General features: G+C 41.0%; 1 protein-coding gene across 4 annotated transcripts in view; it reads left to right on the top strand.

Annotated features, from left to right (window-relative positions):
- DNM2 (dynamin 2) overlaps nt 1–15,516 on the top strand; it is a 752,889-nt gene that overhangs the window by 106,534 nt on the left and 630,839 nt on the right. The gene's annotated exons all lie outside the window — the stretch shown is intronic.

The raw sequence follows: 15,516 nt of genomic DNA, 5'->3' as shown, positions 1-15,516 counted from the left end.
TATTACAAGGGATACTAGAGTTAAACCTAACCATGAATGAAGAACACATGGAACTCTCAGATTTTCTTTGCGTTAATATCAATATTATTGCAAATTGTTAAAGATGGTTGATGGAAATAGGGCAAACAAAACCATTTGTTTCATTGGTGGTCTTTTCATAATTTTGTTAAATATAACAGCTCCTTGGTTTGTGGAAGTTGAGCGGTTGAGATCAGGAAAATTAGTGAATTTTGCTGAGCTATTGTGAAGTTTGTTTGCTTTTGAAATAAAAAATTCCACAAAATGTTTTTGCATCTTGAATAAAAATACAGCCAAGGCTACAGACAGTTTTTCTTAACTATAATACACTTTTCAGGACAATAGAATTTCACAACTTTAAATGCCATTTCTATGAATCATTATTTAATTAAACATACTTGATGCATGTCAGTGTTAAAAAATAATTGGGAATCCATATACAATCAATATGGTTAGTGTAAAACCGTGTTGGGCCATGTTGGTTAAAGTCACAAAAATGCACCCGCAGGCCTGTAACTATGCGTTGCTGCAGATTTACAACTTTCAGGAATTCACACCAGCTAACAGAAGCAGGCCTTGGAAACAAGGGCACTTGCAGGTTTCCAGACCTACTCCTAAGAAATGTTTGTGGATTCCATTTTCTCGTGAGCAAATATACATGCGCTTATTTTCAAACAGGAAAATCTGTCAAACATGTGCGAATACATTGGTATAAACCTTTTTTCTTTTTTTTCTTTTATTCTTCAGGAAGAAATATTTACTCCATGAAATAACTCCCTTTCCATCATGGAAAATATTTTACTCCTGTCCTTGTCAGGAGTATGGTTTTAGCCTTTTTCTGAGAGGGAAGGGTCAATTCCCCTAAATATTTAAGTTTCCATGAGTGTACAAACTCACAGGGCATTGCAGACCTGAAAACAACACTTCCGCATACATCCAGCCCCAGTGAATAATTTGCTCGCATGAACATCTTCGTGAGTACATACTTTTATGAGTGAAAAAAACATTGTTTCTATGTGCAAGCCAAACTTACATGTGCAGATATCCCATAACATTTTAACTCTGGCTAGAGTTGGCAGAGTTTAGGTGGAAAATATAAAAATCTAATCATTGATAAAGCACTTAGTATGTGCTCTTAGCTATGGCAAATATGGGGACTGTGGCTCAATGAAATTATCTGACTAAGATTTGCATAGTGTGGCCAAGTGGAGAATGTCAGACATGCTTTGATCCTCACTTGGCAAACTAAGTAGAACCTGAGTATATTTAGTGACATTTTGCCAATTGGGACTAATGCTTAAGTAAATTTGTCAGACCAAGTCCCAGGATGCTTCCTCAAAAATTAAATTAAGAAAGAAACCAATGATCTACCAAGTGTGATCAGAAAGATAGCCTAAACGCAGCCAAATCATAAACAAAAGTCACTGCATATGCAGAGTCTTAAATATTCAATGGCTTGAGATAAATGGAGCCTTGGTATGTTCATAGTTTGGCATAATCAGAAAAAATATATTATCAAAGCCTTCTTTGAACCCAAACTCTGATCCCATATGAATTCTGGTTTAATCATAGTTGGGATATTTCGAATGTTGCCTTCAGTTTGTCACATAGCATGGCACCAACATGGGGGAAGTGTGTTTTTACAGGTCAAGTAGATTTCTGAAGTATGTAGTCTGTTGAGCGAATAGATATTTTATAAAATGTCATACCCCTTTTATCTATTCTTAATTTTTGATAGTTCTAAGTGCGTAATAATTTGTATATAAACATACTTTTCAATAATATGTTGTCAGAAATGGCTAACTTGAAATTTGACTATCCATATTGATTAATACGTATCCAGATGCGTATCTAATTTGTGCCGTGAATTTTCTTATTAAATTAAGCCATCATTAAATGCCATTAAGATGATTGAAAATTTAACTCTGCACCCTTTTTTACCAATAAATAGGAAATTTCCTCCTGATTTTCGAGTAGCTATGAGTTTTACATTAGGAAATGGGCAACATCTTATGAATCTTAGTGATATTTTTGTCTTTGCAAATCTTTTCAGTTCATGTGTCAATGTTGAAACAGTGAACAGGGAGGAACATGATCTCTTACCCAAAATTTGCATTGAATTTCTCTAGCCAAAAAATCTTAGCTCCCTTTTTTTGCATCTGTTATCCTGAAAGAATTAGAAATCAGTAAGCTTTTAGAATTTCAGATGGATTCAGAAACTAGTTTTGATCATTTTTGTGGCAAATATCCGATTTGGTGTGGTTAAACAATGCCTGATTTTGACCTTAACTAGCAGTCCTAATTTTAGTATGTCCTCTAGCCAGGGAAAGCTTAAATGAGCTTCAAGGACTAGTTATATAAAAATTGTAAAAAATGCCTATTTAGGAATCTTTTTCGAGTATATAAGTCCTAGAAAACTGCTCATTTGTTGAATGCTTTAAAATCCCTGATGTCAAATATAAGCAGCACTTCGAAATTAAAAAAAAGGCTTATTTGATGAAGACCTGGGAATAAATGTAAGAAGTGGAGACTAATAATTAAGTATGTCCAGATTACCAATAGTGCCATTGAATATATTGTCCCAGATGAAGTTTGTATTCAATACTTATCTGATGTATGTGGCCTCTGATTTGGAACCCAGTACAATCTTGTGTGCGGTTGATAATTGTCTACGTGATAGTATGGCTTGTGGAAAAAACATTTTATAGGGAATTGGGCCAATGACGCAGTATTTTTATTTTGCTTAAATATGGAGGAGTGGGAATAACATCTGTGCTCCTTTATTGTCAAGTTATTGAAGAACGGTAACCTGCCTGAAACTTGATTGGGAGCTTTAATAAGACTGACATTAAAAATGGAAACCAATGAGTCCAGTGTGTTATTGGTTAATATAATTTATGGACATCTTGGCCAAACATTTTGCTAAAGTAATAGTGTACCAAATAAATACATTGGAAAACCCAGAGTAAATGTATTCTTTGGGAACAGGCCAGCTTAATTATTTCCCCTTGGACCATTGTTTGGTTCTGGGGGGAGGGGGGGGTGGCCTTGTGGGTTTTGTAGCAGATGGGTAGGATCTGTGTGTGCGTCATGGATTTCAAGGGTGTTTGATTGTGCTGTGGGACAAAATAGGGGCGAGGCTATTCAAACTGGCCTAATTTGTATTTTGCTTTGAAACAATAGGACCAGATTAAAGGATTATAAGAATGGCCTAAAGCAGTGCTGTATCCCGAGTCCTTCATTATTTTTCATCTTTATAGCAGATTTGCCTGGGTCCTTGGGGAAAGGCTGGATCATTTGCACCCTAAATAGGCTGTAATCCTATCAGTTGTTGTCTTTGTGCAGAAAATTTGGTTATATTAGATTGAACACCTAATGGTTTTAAGAGAAATATAAAGGCACCACTTAAGTACTTTCGCCAATTAATTAAAATTAAAATGAGATCAAACAATTCAAACAATTAAAAAAAAAAAAAAAGTACAGTAAGAACCCTGCCAAGTGTATTTTTTAAATCCTCACAATCTTAATCTTAAAAGTAGGAAAGACTCTGCTATTTCTGTAATCATGTCTGAACGGCAGTGTGAGGACCTGACTGTCTTTTTTGTGAGGAAGGTGGAAACTATTTATAAATCCTTTCCTGGGGCTACTACGGGTCTGGCTGTTGTACATGGTCCCCCTCCCACGCATACGCTGGCAGCCATCCCTGCCATTTCGCATGATTTTCTCCTGCTAAGTAAGAAAGTTAAATCTGGTTCCCCCACCAATCCAATGAAGCCAGCCCAGTTTAGGGACTCCATACCTGTGCTGCTTGTACCTTTGTGTGAGTTGATTAACATCTCGCTTACCACAGCAGTTGTCCCTAGGCTGTGGAAGCAAGCTAGGGTAGTCCCTCTCCTCAAGAAACCCTCACTTAGACCCGGCAAAACTGGAAAATTTCCGCCCTATATCGCTACTGCCATGGGTAGCTAAAATAGCCGAGGCTCACGTTAATAGCACTCTCACGTGCTTTCTGAAGAACACCAGCTTCCTGGATCCGTCCCAGAATGGCTTCCGCCCTGGCCACAGCACTGAGACTGCTCTCCTAGCTGTGACCGAACATCTGCGAACCATTCTGGATGGGGGGCACACTGCGGCGCTGATATTACTTGATCCAAGCGCCGCGTTTGACACGGTTCCCACTGGATCCTTTTAGATCGTCTGGAGGAGGCTGGTGTCGTAGGTTTAGCCTTGGAATGGTTTAGATCGTTCCTGTCTGACAGAACATTCCAAGTATCTGCCCCCCCCCCCTTTCTCTCCCGCGCCCAGTCCATCGGACAAGGTGTTTCTCAGGGCTCTGCCCTCAGTCCCGTACTCTTCAATCTTTGCGTCCAACCCCTGGCAACGGTGGCCAGGGACAATGGTCTTACCATGGTCTCGTATACTGATGATACGCAGTTGGTGGTGGCCCTCTCCGATGACCCTACGCAGGGCACCGCCAAATTTCGGAATGGCCTTGTGGCGGTTGCGGAGTGGTTGACCACCATCTGCCTTCAGCTCAACGCCAATAAGTCCGAAGTCCTGTTGATGGGGAGAGATAAGGGACTATGGAGTGAACATTGGTGGTCCAAGACCTTGGGTTGTGCTCCCACCCACAAGCTGGTAGTAAAATATCTTGGGGTTTTGCTGGATGCCACTCCTAGCTTTCAGGAGCACACCAAAAAAATAGCAGGTACCTGCTTTGGCCTACTCTGGGGATTAAGGCCCTTGTTGGGGTTCTTTGACCCTTCTACCCGCCTGATGATCGTTCAGGCAGCCATCCTGTCTAGGCTGGACTATGCTAACTTGCTCCTGTTAGGGGCAAACAAGGCAGAAGTGACTCGTCTGCAGCGTGTTCAGAACGCAGCAGCCGGAGTTTTGCTGAGGCTTCCCAGAACCTGCTCTGCGACGGCGGCTATCCATCGCCTACATTGGCTGCCGATGACCAAAAGGATCGAATTCAAAACTCTGTGTCTAACTTTTAATTTTTAAAATATTTTCTTCCCCTGAGATCCTGTCCAATCTGTTGGCACCTTACGTACCCACCTGCCAGCTACGTTCTGCTGGACAATATCTGGTTACGGTTCCTCGAGTGAAGCGTCTCCTTGCTTGAGGACACTCTTTTCGCTGTTTAGCGGAGAAACTGTGGAACTCCCTGCCTACGCAGCTTCGTTGTCTGGACAACCTGCTGTCCTTTCGTAAGGCGCGGCCAAAGCATTCCTGTTTCCTGTGGCCTAGTCTCCCGTTTCCTTATGACACTGCAACCAGCGCCGGGACGCCTCATCGCTGAGGCAGCTGTGCGCTATATAAAAAGTACTAACATAACATAACAATTGTGTTTTTTCAATGCAAGAAGGTTACACCTTTGTGGTGGCTTAGTGGCTGCAAGTTGGTATGGCTGACAGTATGCTATTTATAAGATCGCTATCTTTGAGAGCTCATTGGGAAGGAGTGAATTATTGAAAGGAAAGCCCTGAAGCAAATTATGTAACTGCCCAAACCAATTGCAGTTGTTGGCATTCACCTTGAATTGAAGTTGTGTTTTTAGGGCTTGTCTGGCGAACGGTAGATACACCAGCTTTCTATATTGGCTTAAGAATAATTTTTTTTGTGGCGATTGTTTAACCTGGGAAGTAGCACTCTGAAAAGTTTGACTGAATTTGAGTTCAGTGGGTGCTGAAATCAAAGTTTTATGCCTGGTTATTCTAGAAGAGGAACTACTGTGGGGGTAAAATATATAATCAAAATGGATTGGAATTGCTTGATCTAGACTAATGATCAATGCTATGTTCAAACTGAACCCTAAATCCAGATGACCCCAGCCTATTTGGTTTGTTGAAACTAAGTGTCTATATGACTTTTAAACCCTTGTTTAAGGAAATGGCAGTTGGGAAATCGATCATGTTTCAGGCCACTTGTAAAAGAATTAAGGCAAGTGTCTTTGTGTGTGTATATATGAAACATTTCATACCATCAGTACTTCTTAATTGGCCTTTTTGTTATCTTAAATCAAAAGTCTTGATGTTGTGGCAGCATTAAGAAGATAAATCTGCTTTTACAGTTGATTTGTTTTGTGTTTTTATGCAATTGTATTGTAAACTGCTGAAAAACATTTTGAACTGAATAGAACTGTGCTGCTGTATAACAGTGGAATTGTGTTTTTGTTACTTTACCTGTACACTTCTCTATGCATAAGAACGGCGTGAAAACAAAAGGGTAAATTGATGGATCAAGGATATAATCCAATGTCTAATTTAACCTGTTCTGTTGCTTTTCAAACTATATTTTGCTTTTGGCACTCAATGATGCGCAAGCTTGTCTACGTGCTTCAGCTCACAAATTACTGACTAGTGCCACGCCTATTTCTCTATGTCTAACTTGAGCACTACACGCCTCATTGAAATAGCTTGAGTCCATTCCGTTTAATATACAAAGCACTTGCTGAAAGTACATTAGGCTGGCCTTGGAAGGTCGCATTTGACATGACTGTTTTCAATATAAATTTGTACTGCCTGCAGCTGGTGATTCAATATTATCTTTTTGCTACTATACATTTACAGTCACGGTGAATCGATACATTGGGATAATAGCAGGAAAACCATGTCAAGTGGTGCAGCTATATCATCTTAGGCGTTTAGTAGAACATTTGAAGCCTTTGTTGTTTTCAGCTAGTTTTTCATTTCAACAAAGATCTTAAATCTGGTGCGATATTAAGCTCTATATCCACTCTGTTCTGAGGTCGGAAGAAACTGTGTCTACACATGTCCACTTGGCAGCCTATACATACTGTAGAAAGCTGACTTCTATTTTTTTTTTTTTTTCCTCAGTTTTATATAGCGCGAACTTGACCCGAATCCAATCAGGTATCGGAGCGCTTTACATAGCACCAGTTACATTACATTAGGACACACATTCAGGTTGTTAGCAAGTATCAAATAGTTCCTAAAGCCTGGCTTTTTTCATCCCATTTTAGGGATGCACTTTGCTAGATGGTGGTTGAGACTCCAACAGCATGCCTTGTACATTTCCCCATTTTTTTCTCCGACTTTTTGATACAACTCAAACCTGACTCCAGAGTGCATTGAAGTGTTGTATAGAGAAATGTTTTCTTGTGGCAGATGCTCTGCAAATGCTAGGTGCTGTGGTTAGTACAGTCATCGTTTGGGTAGCATTTGCATGTTTGCCTATGCAGCACTCCCACAAATGCTTGTAACCGTTAACCCTGCCTTGAAGTTCTTTTGTCTAGGATTGTTTCATGGTCAATTGGCAGACTCCAAGTAGCTCTTCTGGGAGGAGATGAAGTCATGTATTGTAACCTTCCTTGTGCCTTCCTGGAAACCAGTGTGTATGTCAGGGCACACACTGATATTATGGCATTTTGTCGTGTCCTGTCCGGTAAGGCAGGCTAAGTGGTTCTCCGTAGAATGTTTAAAGAAGAAGAGGGAGATAAGGAGACGAGCACGAATTCTCGGCGCTAAATATGACCTGGGTAGATTTTGAAATCTCAAAAAACTGAGAAGAGAATATAAAATGTTAATCAGTAGTTCGAAAAGAGTTTACAAAGAAAAATTTTGGGAAAGCTGTTGGAAACCATTGAAACAAAGAATTTACGCCAGTTCTGGAAGCTGATTCAGGCAGCAGCAGAACATCCTGTGGGGGCTATGAATTGCGTGGTAGAAGAGGCCTCAGGGGTGGAATATTTGAAGGAACTGTATAGATCCCGTAGTGCACCGGAAGAAGGAGAGCCGCTGTATTGGAGTAGGTTAGTCGAAGATTTAAAAAAACTTTTCTATGGCGAATGTGATGAACATGATGAAAAAGCTAACCAGGGCTGCAGGACCATATAACCTCCCAGCTATTATAATAAAGTCTCAGTTGAACTGGTGGGCTGAATTTTTGTCCCCCATGTTTTTAGTCATTTTAGACTCAGGAAAAATTCCTAAGAACTGGAAGGGAGCAGTAATCAGACTGGTGTACAAGAGGGTGACATGAAAGCTCCGAAAAATTACAGATTAATTAACTTACTAGACATTGCGGAAAAAATCTTCATAAAAATATTAGGCAGACTTGAGGATTGGGTGGATCAGCAGTCGATTTTGCCAGTAGAACAGGGGGGCTTCAAGGAAGGCCACTCCACCGCCGACCACTGCTTCGCACTATGGGCAGTGGCACTGAAGTCAATTGAGCAAAAAGGGAAGGTATATTGCTGTTTTGTCAACTTCCGTGCAGCGTTTGATTTAGTGGACCGTAAATGCCTCTGGGAGACTTTGGAAACTTTAACATACCGGAGGGTCTTCTGGCTATAACTAAAGAGCAACATCGAGGAAACTGGGCGCAGATTATTAAGGATATGGGGGGGGGGGGGTCTTTTACGCCAAAAATAGCGATTGAGAACGGTCTCAGACAGGGCTGTGTGTTGGCCCCCTTGCTCTTCGCCATATTCCTAGCAGATTTTCCCTCAGCCTTAGAGGTCGATAGAAGTGCCAGCCCGAAAATGAATGGTAAAAATTGTCATGCCTGTTGTATGCAAATGACCAGGTAATTTTTGATCAGACCGAGCTAGGCCTCCAAAGGAAGTTAAACGCTTTTAGAGAGTACTGTGTGGCAAAGTTTGTAATTGTAAATTAGAATAAAACAAACATTTTAAGCTTTGGGAAAAGAGACCCCAGTTTTAGTTTGTTTTTAGGCCGATTTAAAATTGGAAATTGTGAGACAATACAGATACTTCGGGGTCTGGTTCAATAGTACTCTAAAGTGGCATACACACTTAGAAGCCCAAAAAGCAAAGGCCTTTACATCCGTTTGTGGGTTGAAAAAATGTAATCGAGATGTCCCATAGACCGTTGTTAAGGGCCTGTAGCGCAATGATTCCCCCTCAAGTACTGTATGGAGCAGAAGTCCTTTACCTAAGTGGTAAAAGTGACTGGGAATTAGAGGAAGGGAAGTGTTTAAAATCCCTACTGTCGTTACCAGGCTCAGCAATGATCCAGGCCATTAGAATTGAGCTAGGAACAACATCATGGAGCATACAGGCTCAAGTGACTTTGCTAAGGTTCTGAGACCGTCTGGATCCTGGGACGGTACAGAAGGTCTCACAATGGTGTAGAAATGAGATTCCGCTTAGTAGTCTAAAATGGGCCAAAGAGACTAGAAAGAAATTGTAGATAGCTAGTGAGGACTTAAAGGTGAGAATCTGTCAACAATCACTGCAGGCAGAATTTACCAAGAGTACACTTAGATCACAAGGCCAGGAATTGTCCAGGAGGGTAGACATGGAGTACTTGAGCATGAAAAAATCTGTACAATTTATGAGGGCTTTATGGTTGAATGAAGCCTGGTACCCTTACCTGGACACACTGCCCAATTATTGGCTTAGATGTGAAATTTTAAGACTAAGAATTCTCATTAATCCTTGGTTTGCAAATGAGAAAATCAAAGCAGAAAGGATACAGCCTGATGGAAACTGAAAATGTATGCTGGGAACAAAAAGTGATATTTTGCACATATTATTAGACTGTGCTGCAGTTTTAGCCCAGCGTAAATTATTTTTACGCCCCATTTTCTTAAAATATGATACAACGTCACGGGCTCAAGCGGTAGTCTTACTTACAGATATGTCTAATCTTGAGATGGCAATAGTTATATGAAGGCCGTAAAAAGTTTTTTAGGGAAAAATAGAAGTATTTTTAGTGATCTTAAAGGTTGAATGTTATTAATATGTACTTATTTATTAACATAAAATTTAAATTAACTTGAACTTTTATTAATTTTAATGGGGTCGTACTGATATCGTTCATATTAAGGAATTGTTATTGTGTCACTCAATGTGGGATATTCGTGTTGTAAATTTTCTGCATAAAGGTTACCTATTCATATGGAATCATTGATGAAATTGCATTGATTTATTACTTATAATCGTTTTATTGCTGTTTAAAGACTATGGTCTAAATAAACATTGCTTTTGACTTGACTTGAGTGTTGTATAGAGAAATGTTTTGCTGTGGCAGATGCTCTGCAAGTGGTAGGTGCTGTGCTTAGTGCAGTCATCGTTTGGGTAGCATTTGCATGTTTGCCTATGCAGCACTCCCAAAAAAGCTTGTAACAGTTAACCCTGCCTTGAAGTTCTTTTGTCTAGGATTGTTTCATGGTCAATTGGCCGACTCCAAGTAGCTCTTCTGGGAGGAGGTGAAGAGTCATGTATTGTAACCTTCCTTGTGCCTTCATGGAAACCAGTGTGTATGTCAGGGCACACACTGATATTATGGCATTTTTTCCTCCTTTGCTAGTTTCGTTACCTGCTGCTTCTCGGTTTATCCGAGCAGGTAGGTAGGCAGGGTGAGAATCGGCAGAGCAAGCTAACTGTTTGGCATGGACAGAAGGATTTGTGTGACTTTCAGTGTGCATCTTGTGCTATCCTTTGGTCTTAATTGTGTTTGTGTCTTCAGTGTAGTTCTAGAATAATTGTTGCCTTCTCAGATTCTCTTGTCTCAAACTACTGTTTTAGGCACAATCAAAAGGACTGATTGAGCAGCAGTTGAATGGTTAATTGAAAGTTGAATATTCTTAGGGGGCGCAGAATGGATGAAATTAAATAAGATGGCCGGTAAGTAATGGAAGGACCCTATCAAAACAACCTGTATCTTTGGGTTGTTCTCCTCAAACTCGTATTGCTGTTGTACCTTACAGGTGTTTTAGCCACCCTTAACCCCTTGTCTTTCTTGCACCCCTTGTCGATGTCTTCCCTTTTTGGACACAGTGTGTTGGCACTCTGTATACTTTCAGTCCACTTGCTTCTGTCTGCAGGTTCTGCATTAATGAATGTCTTCAGTAAGGGCAATAGAAGGAGAGACATGTCCGAGGAGGGATGGCGACAGAGTACAGTGGGGAGACAAGTGAAACGGTACATAAATTGGGGGCTATAGGCAAACTTAAGAGTTTTAGGGAGAGAGGGAGGACTTGGGAAGAGAGGCGACCAAGGTATGAAACGGCCATCAGTCTTTTTGCTTTTGAAAGAGGCAATGGGTGAGTCCATTGTCAGTTGCACAGCAGCAGAGAGTGCGGATGTGCTAGAAACAACTGGATACCACTGTTTAGTACCCAAACTGTATTTTCACTTTTAAAACAATAACTACCATGTATTTGATCTTTCACCACACACAGCATATACTAACCTCTGGTGATTCTCAACCCCTTTATCTATCTTATTGGCTGCATCACACCAAGCATGTAAAACAAATTAACCTAAGTAATGTGTTTTGAATGGAACAGTCCATGATGCTCCCACATCCAAGGCTCACTTCACTCTCTTGGAGGTCACTGGCTCAGACAGATTACCACATTCGAGGGTTCTGCTGTTGAGGTGGTGGGGTCCAGGGTGAAGAGTGAACTATTCTTACAAGTGTTGTTGTAACTGGTACTCCGTTTCTTCCACATCTTAGCAGGCGTACAGACTACAGTTGAGACAGTACAGGTAAAGTAATTCAAGGAGTGGGACTTGCTATGGGAGATGAGGACCGCACCCCTTCTGATGAACAGCCTCCCTGGTGATCAGAACATCTGCAGATGCTATTCCATCTTACTTAGTTTTTGGAAAGGTCATCCTGGTGTTTAGGTGGGGCAGGTGTTCACGTGACAGGTTTTGCAATATTGACAGGTGTGCTTATTGGAGGTGATTTCGGACTAAAAGCCATGGTGGTTGGTGATACTCGTTGGTAAGGAAAGGAGCAGGGTTTTAAGACCCTAGACCTTCCGAGTTTCAAAGGAGCAGTTGATTTGCATGGGCAAGGATAATTGGCTGGTTCAGCCAGAAATACTTAAACGAGGACTCTTTAAGGACCCTGCTTATGTGGACAGTATGTGGCTCATTGCTCCACTTTCAAATAAGAAGCCTTGGGGATATGTGTGTAGGAATACTTGTATTGTAGGGTGGCCATCAGAGGATGTATTACGGGCTGTGAAATAATTGCTTAGCTGTTGAAAAACTTTAAATCTCGGTTTCCGAAAGTCTTACATTTAAGAACTTTTAAACAATGTAACTTCTTTTCAAAGGCCACTGAAGCGAATAGTAGTATGTAATAACCAACTCACCAAGAATTGAGTTCAGATTCCACCTTTATTTAAAGTTTTGTTGCATGTCAATTTCAATTATTTTCAGCAACTAGACCACTTAACTACCTCCCAAGCCTAAGCGATTAATGAGATGGTATTTAGATCTTAATATAAAGCCATGCAGCTTTCTAATGTGTGATCGCTCTGGTTTTTTTAATGTTCATGATGTCAGTTTTCGGTTAAATCATCCCCACACTTCCATTATCAACTGTACCTATATTTACAGGTTGGTGGATTAGATGTTTATTTTGATAATACAACAGTAGCATGCTTCTCTTAAAGGATGTGCATGTCCACGTTTGGGTTTTCTGGCCATCTCTTTAGCATATTTCTATGTTTTGTTTAGGTCCCTGTCTTTGAGTGTATTCCATTTCAAGAGCTTTGGCTACCCTGTCAAAAACAACTGTTACTTCTCACCAGACTCTGTCACTTTAACCATTTTCCTTCTAGATAACCTATTTTGCTCTAGGTAGCCAATATTTGTTTGTGGTCTCTAGATGTTTCTTTAGTCTCACGTGCTCCAGAGTGGCATAGAGGATTAATTCCTACATACTTCTTATCAAACATCTTTTGGGGCAATTTTCTCCTTCAGAAGCTTTTTGGAATACTCAACAGATTGCAGACTGACTATTTTCTTTGTTGTTGCAGATTAGTAAATCGGAACCAGAGATCTGTACAAGGAAGCTCTGACCTCGGTCTCGGACATAGACTAAACAGATCATTATCGCAATCCATCGAATGACAGCACATTGAACTCTTCAAGGCAATAATGTCCATGTTGAATTTCTGTGTAAATTCCCAGAAGAATGTCTGAACACAAGAAGGAAAACTAAAAATATCTCAATACCTGGCAAGGGCGAAGGAACCTGAAGGGCTTGGATAGTGTTCGTATAGGCAATGTTGTATTCTTCTTTCGTAGTCTGAGGTGGCCATATTTTACATCAAGCACTGCAGCAACAAATGATGGACGGAATGCTGAACAAATCAAACATTCACCTCCAGTCAAGAGATCTTGGTTAAACCCATTGTTCTTTTGCTCACTACTCCACCCCAGTTTGGGCCCAGCCATATGCAAATCAGTATTGACCCAGCTCCTCATGGGAACAGTCTAGCTCGTCCCAGACGGGGTCCCTTGCTCGCTGTGCCTCTGGATTCAAGCTAGCCTGGCTGATGAGGGGTGATACCGCGAAACTGGTCCCAGGATGCTTGTTTCTGGTTCATGGAGGACCTTGCCTGCCAGTTCGGGCTGGACAGTTTCCATGAGGAGCAGGGTCAAGACTGAATAGTATATGGTTGGGTCCAAACTGGGGTGGCATAGTGAGCAAAAGAACAATGGATTAAACCCAGATGTCTTGACTGGGGGTGAGTGGTTGAAAAGTTACAGCACTCCGTTCATCGTCTTGTTGTTGTGTTTTCCATAGTCTCCATCAGGCATGGCTCCTGAATCCCTCATTTTGTATTTACCTTTTTAATCTCTGATCTGGCCAGTGTTTGAATAGCATAATGCAGGGTGTGTCTTACTACAGACTCGCTGCAGGTAACCATGTCAAGCTTTCCTCGCTTGACTTGGTCTTACTTTCTTGTTGGACTAGTTTAGCTGCTGTGATGTAAATAGGTGAGCCATTGTAGACTGCTTCGTGTGTGTGTGTGTGTGTGTGTGTGTGTGTGTGTGTGTGTGTGTGTGTGATTGATCTCTCTTTTTAAGTGAAGTGTTTTGTCTTGATTTAAACACAATTGAGGAAGGAGAGGTTGTCTGTGTTTACAGTGGTGTGAAAGAACAATCACTTTCTGAAGCTCTTCAGTGCATTCTTTCCTGCTCACGCTTGTAAGAACTGGTTGTTTGGGAAACATGTTTAGTAATAATCACTGTTTAGAGTCACTTGAAGGTGGTGTACCGCATTTGGTGAAAGGTGGTTGTTGAAAGCAAAGAATGGGTACATTGTCTCAGATCTTGGACAGGGAAGGCTGATGGTGGCATGCACACATGACCCCCCTTGTGTGAAGAATCAGCTGCATTTTTGAGATGCAGTTGGTTTAGATGTACTAATGATTAGCTGAGTTACCTGAAAGAATCTTAGTCTGCCATCACTGTTCTTTGTGAAAGAGCCTTTTGCGACCATGAGAGGCAGAACCAGGCACTTTTAGTGGGAATGCACTTAAAACCTTTGTTGGACCCACGGGCAGGAGCCAAATTGGACTCCAAATGTCTTTCCATCTGCTTTTACCAGTGCAACCATCACAGGGTCTGGATGGTATGAATGTTCGGTAAACATGAATGTATGTTCTGTCCTTCTGACAATCGTCTGGACAGGAGTATGCCCGAATGCCCATCTAATCCACATTTTTCTGAACACCTCTTAAAGCCTCACCTATGACCTTGCACACCTCTTGAACCACAAGCTCATCCAACCATCCGTACAGGCTTTTCGAAGCATTCAGATGGGCTTCAGTCTCCAGCTAATCGAAGGTGAAAAGATTGTTGGAAGACCACACCAACAAATACATCTAGATTAAAAACCACTGAAAATTAGCCTGTTACCCTACACAGACACTAATTGCAGCAAAGATGTTACCCCCAATTTAACCTTGACCTCCAAATGATGCCACCGGATTAAATAACGTTACTCCTCTGGGCATAAAGTGCCAATTTGGAACAACTTGTAGATGCTGAGTGCAAAGTCGGGAAAGTGTTTCCTCATTTCATGTTGCTCGAAGTGTGAGATTGGGCCTGGGATAGTACTTACAAGCTATGGCTTGAGAGAGAGGGATGCATATTAAACGGCTGGTGTTATTAGGAAGACCAATAGTTTAAACAGACAAGGAAAGTAAGACTAGTTAATTCTGAATTGAATATATTCAGTTATGAAACACAAGATATAAGTGATAGCAAAAGCTCAACAGAATGCTAAATTTTACAGTGCAACAACTTAATCTGAAGGGTTTTTTAACCATCGGAATGCTGTTTATAGTTTTGGCAGATACAGTCCAAGGTTGTCAACACAGGATTGTAGAGCAGTGCGAACTATTTAAATAGTGCATTGTAGTTTGCGTGGCTACAAGGTGCAAAAGTTTGCTACAAATTAGTTTCAGCCTGTGCAAGGGGCTCCACAAGGCTTCTTCACGGTATTAGTATTTCCTCAATTATAGAAACTATCGGGCGTTCTGAAGACTGTTTTCAGAAGCAGAAAAGTAGGTGAAATGACCTACTGGGGGGGAGGGGTTGGGGCTATAACAAGGATGGAAGAAGTTTCTACCTACTTTGTTAGCTTGCACAATATCCCCTGGGTAGAAAGTGGGATATAGCCAAAGGATTTGTGTAAACTTTGGCCAACATTTTTAAACCAGCTAGCAGATGGGCAAATTAAATCTCCTAAA

Source organism: Triturus cristatus, chromosome 4_2 (genome assembly GCF_964204655.1).
Source record: "Triturus cristatus chromosome 4_2, aTriCri1.1, whole genome shotgun sequence".
NCBI classification, from domain to species: domain Eukaryota; kingdom Metazoa; phylum Chordata; class Amphibia; order Caudata; family Salamandridae; genus Triturus; species Triturus cristatus.
This window is presented reverse-complemented; position numbering and strand designations above follow the sequence as displayed.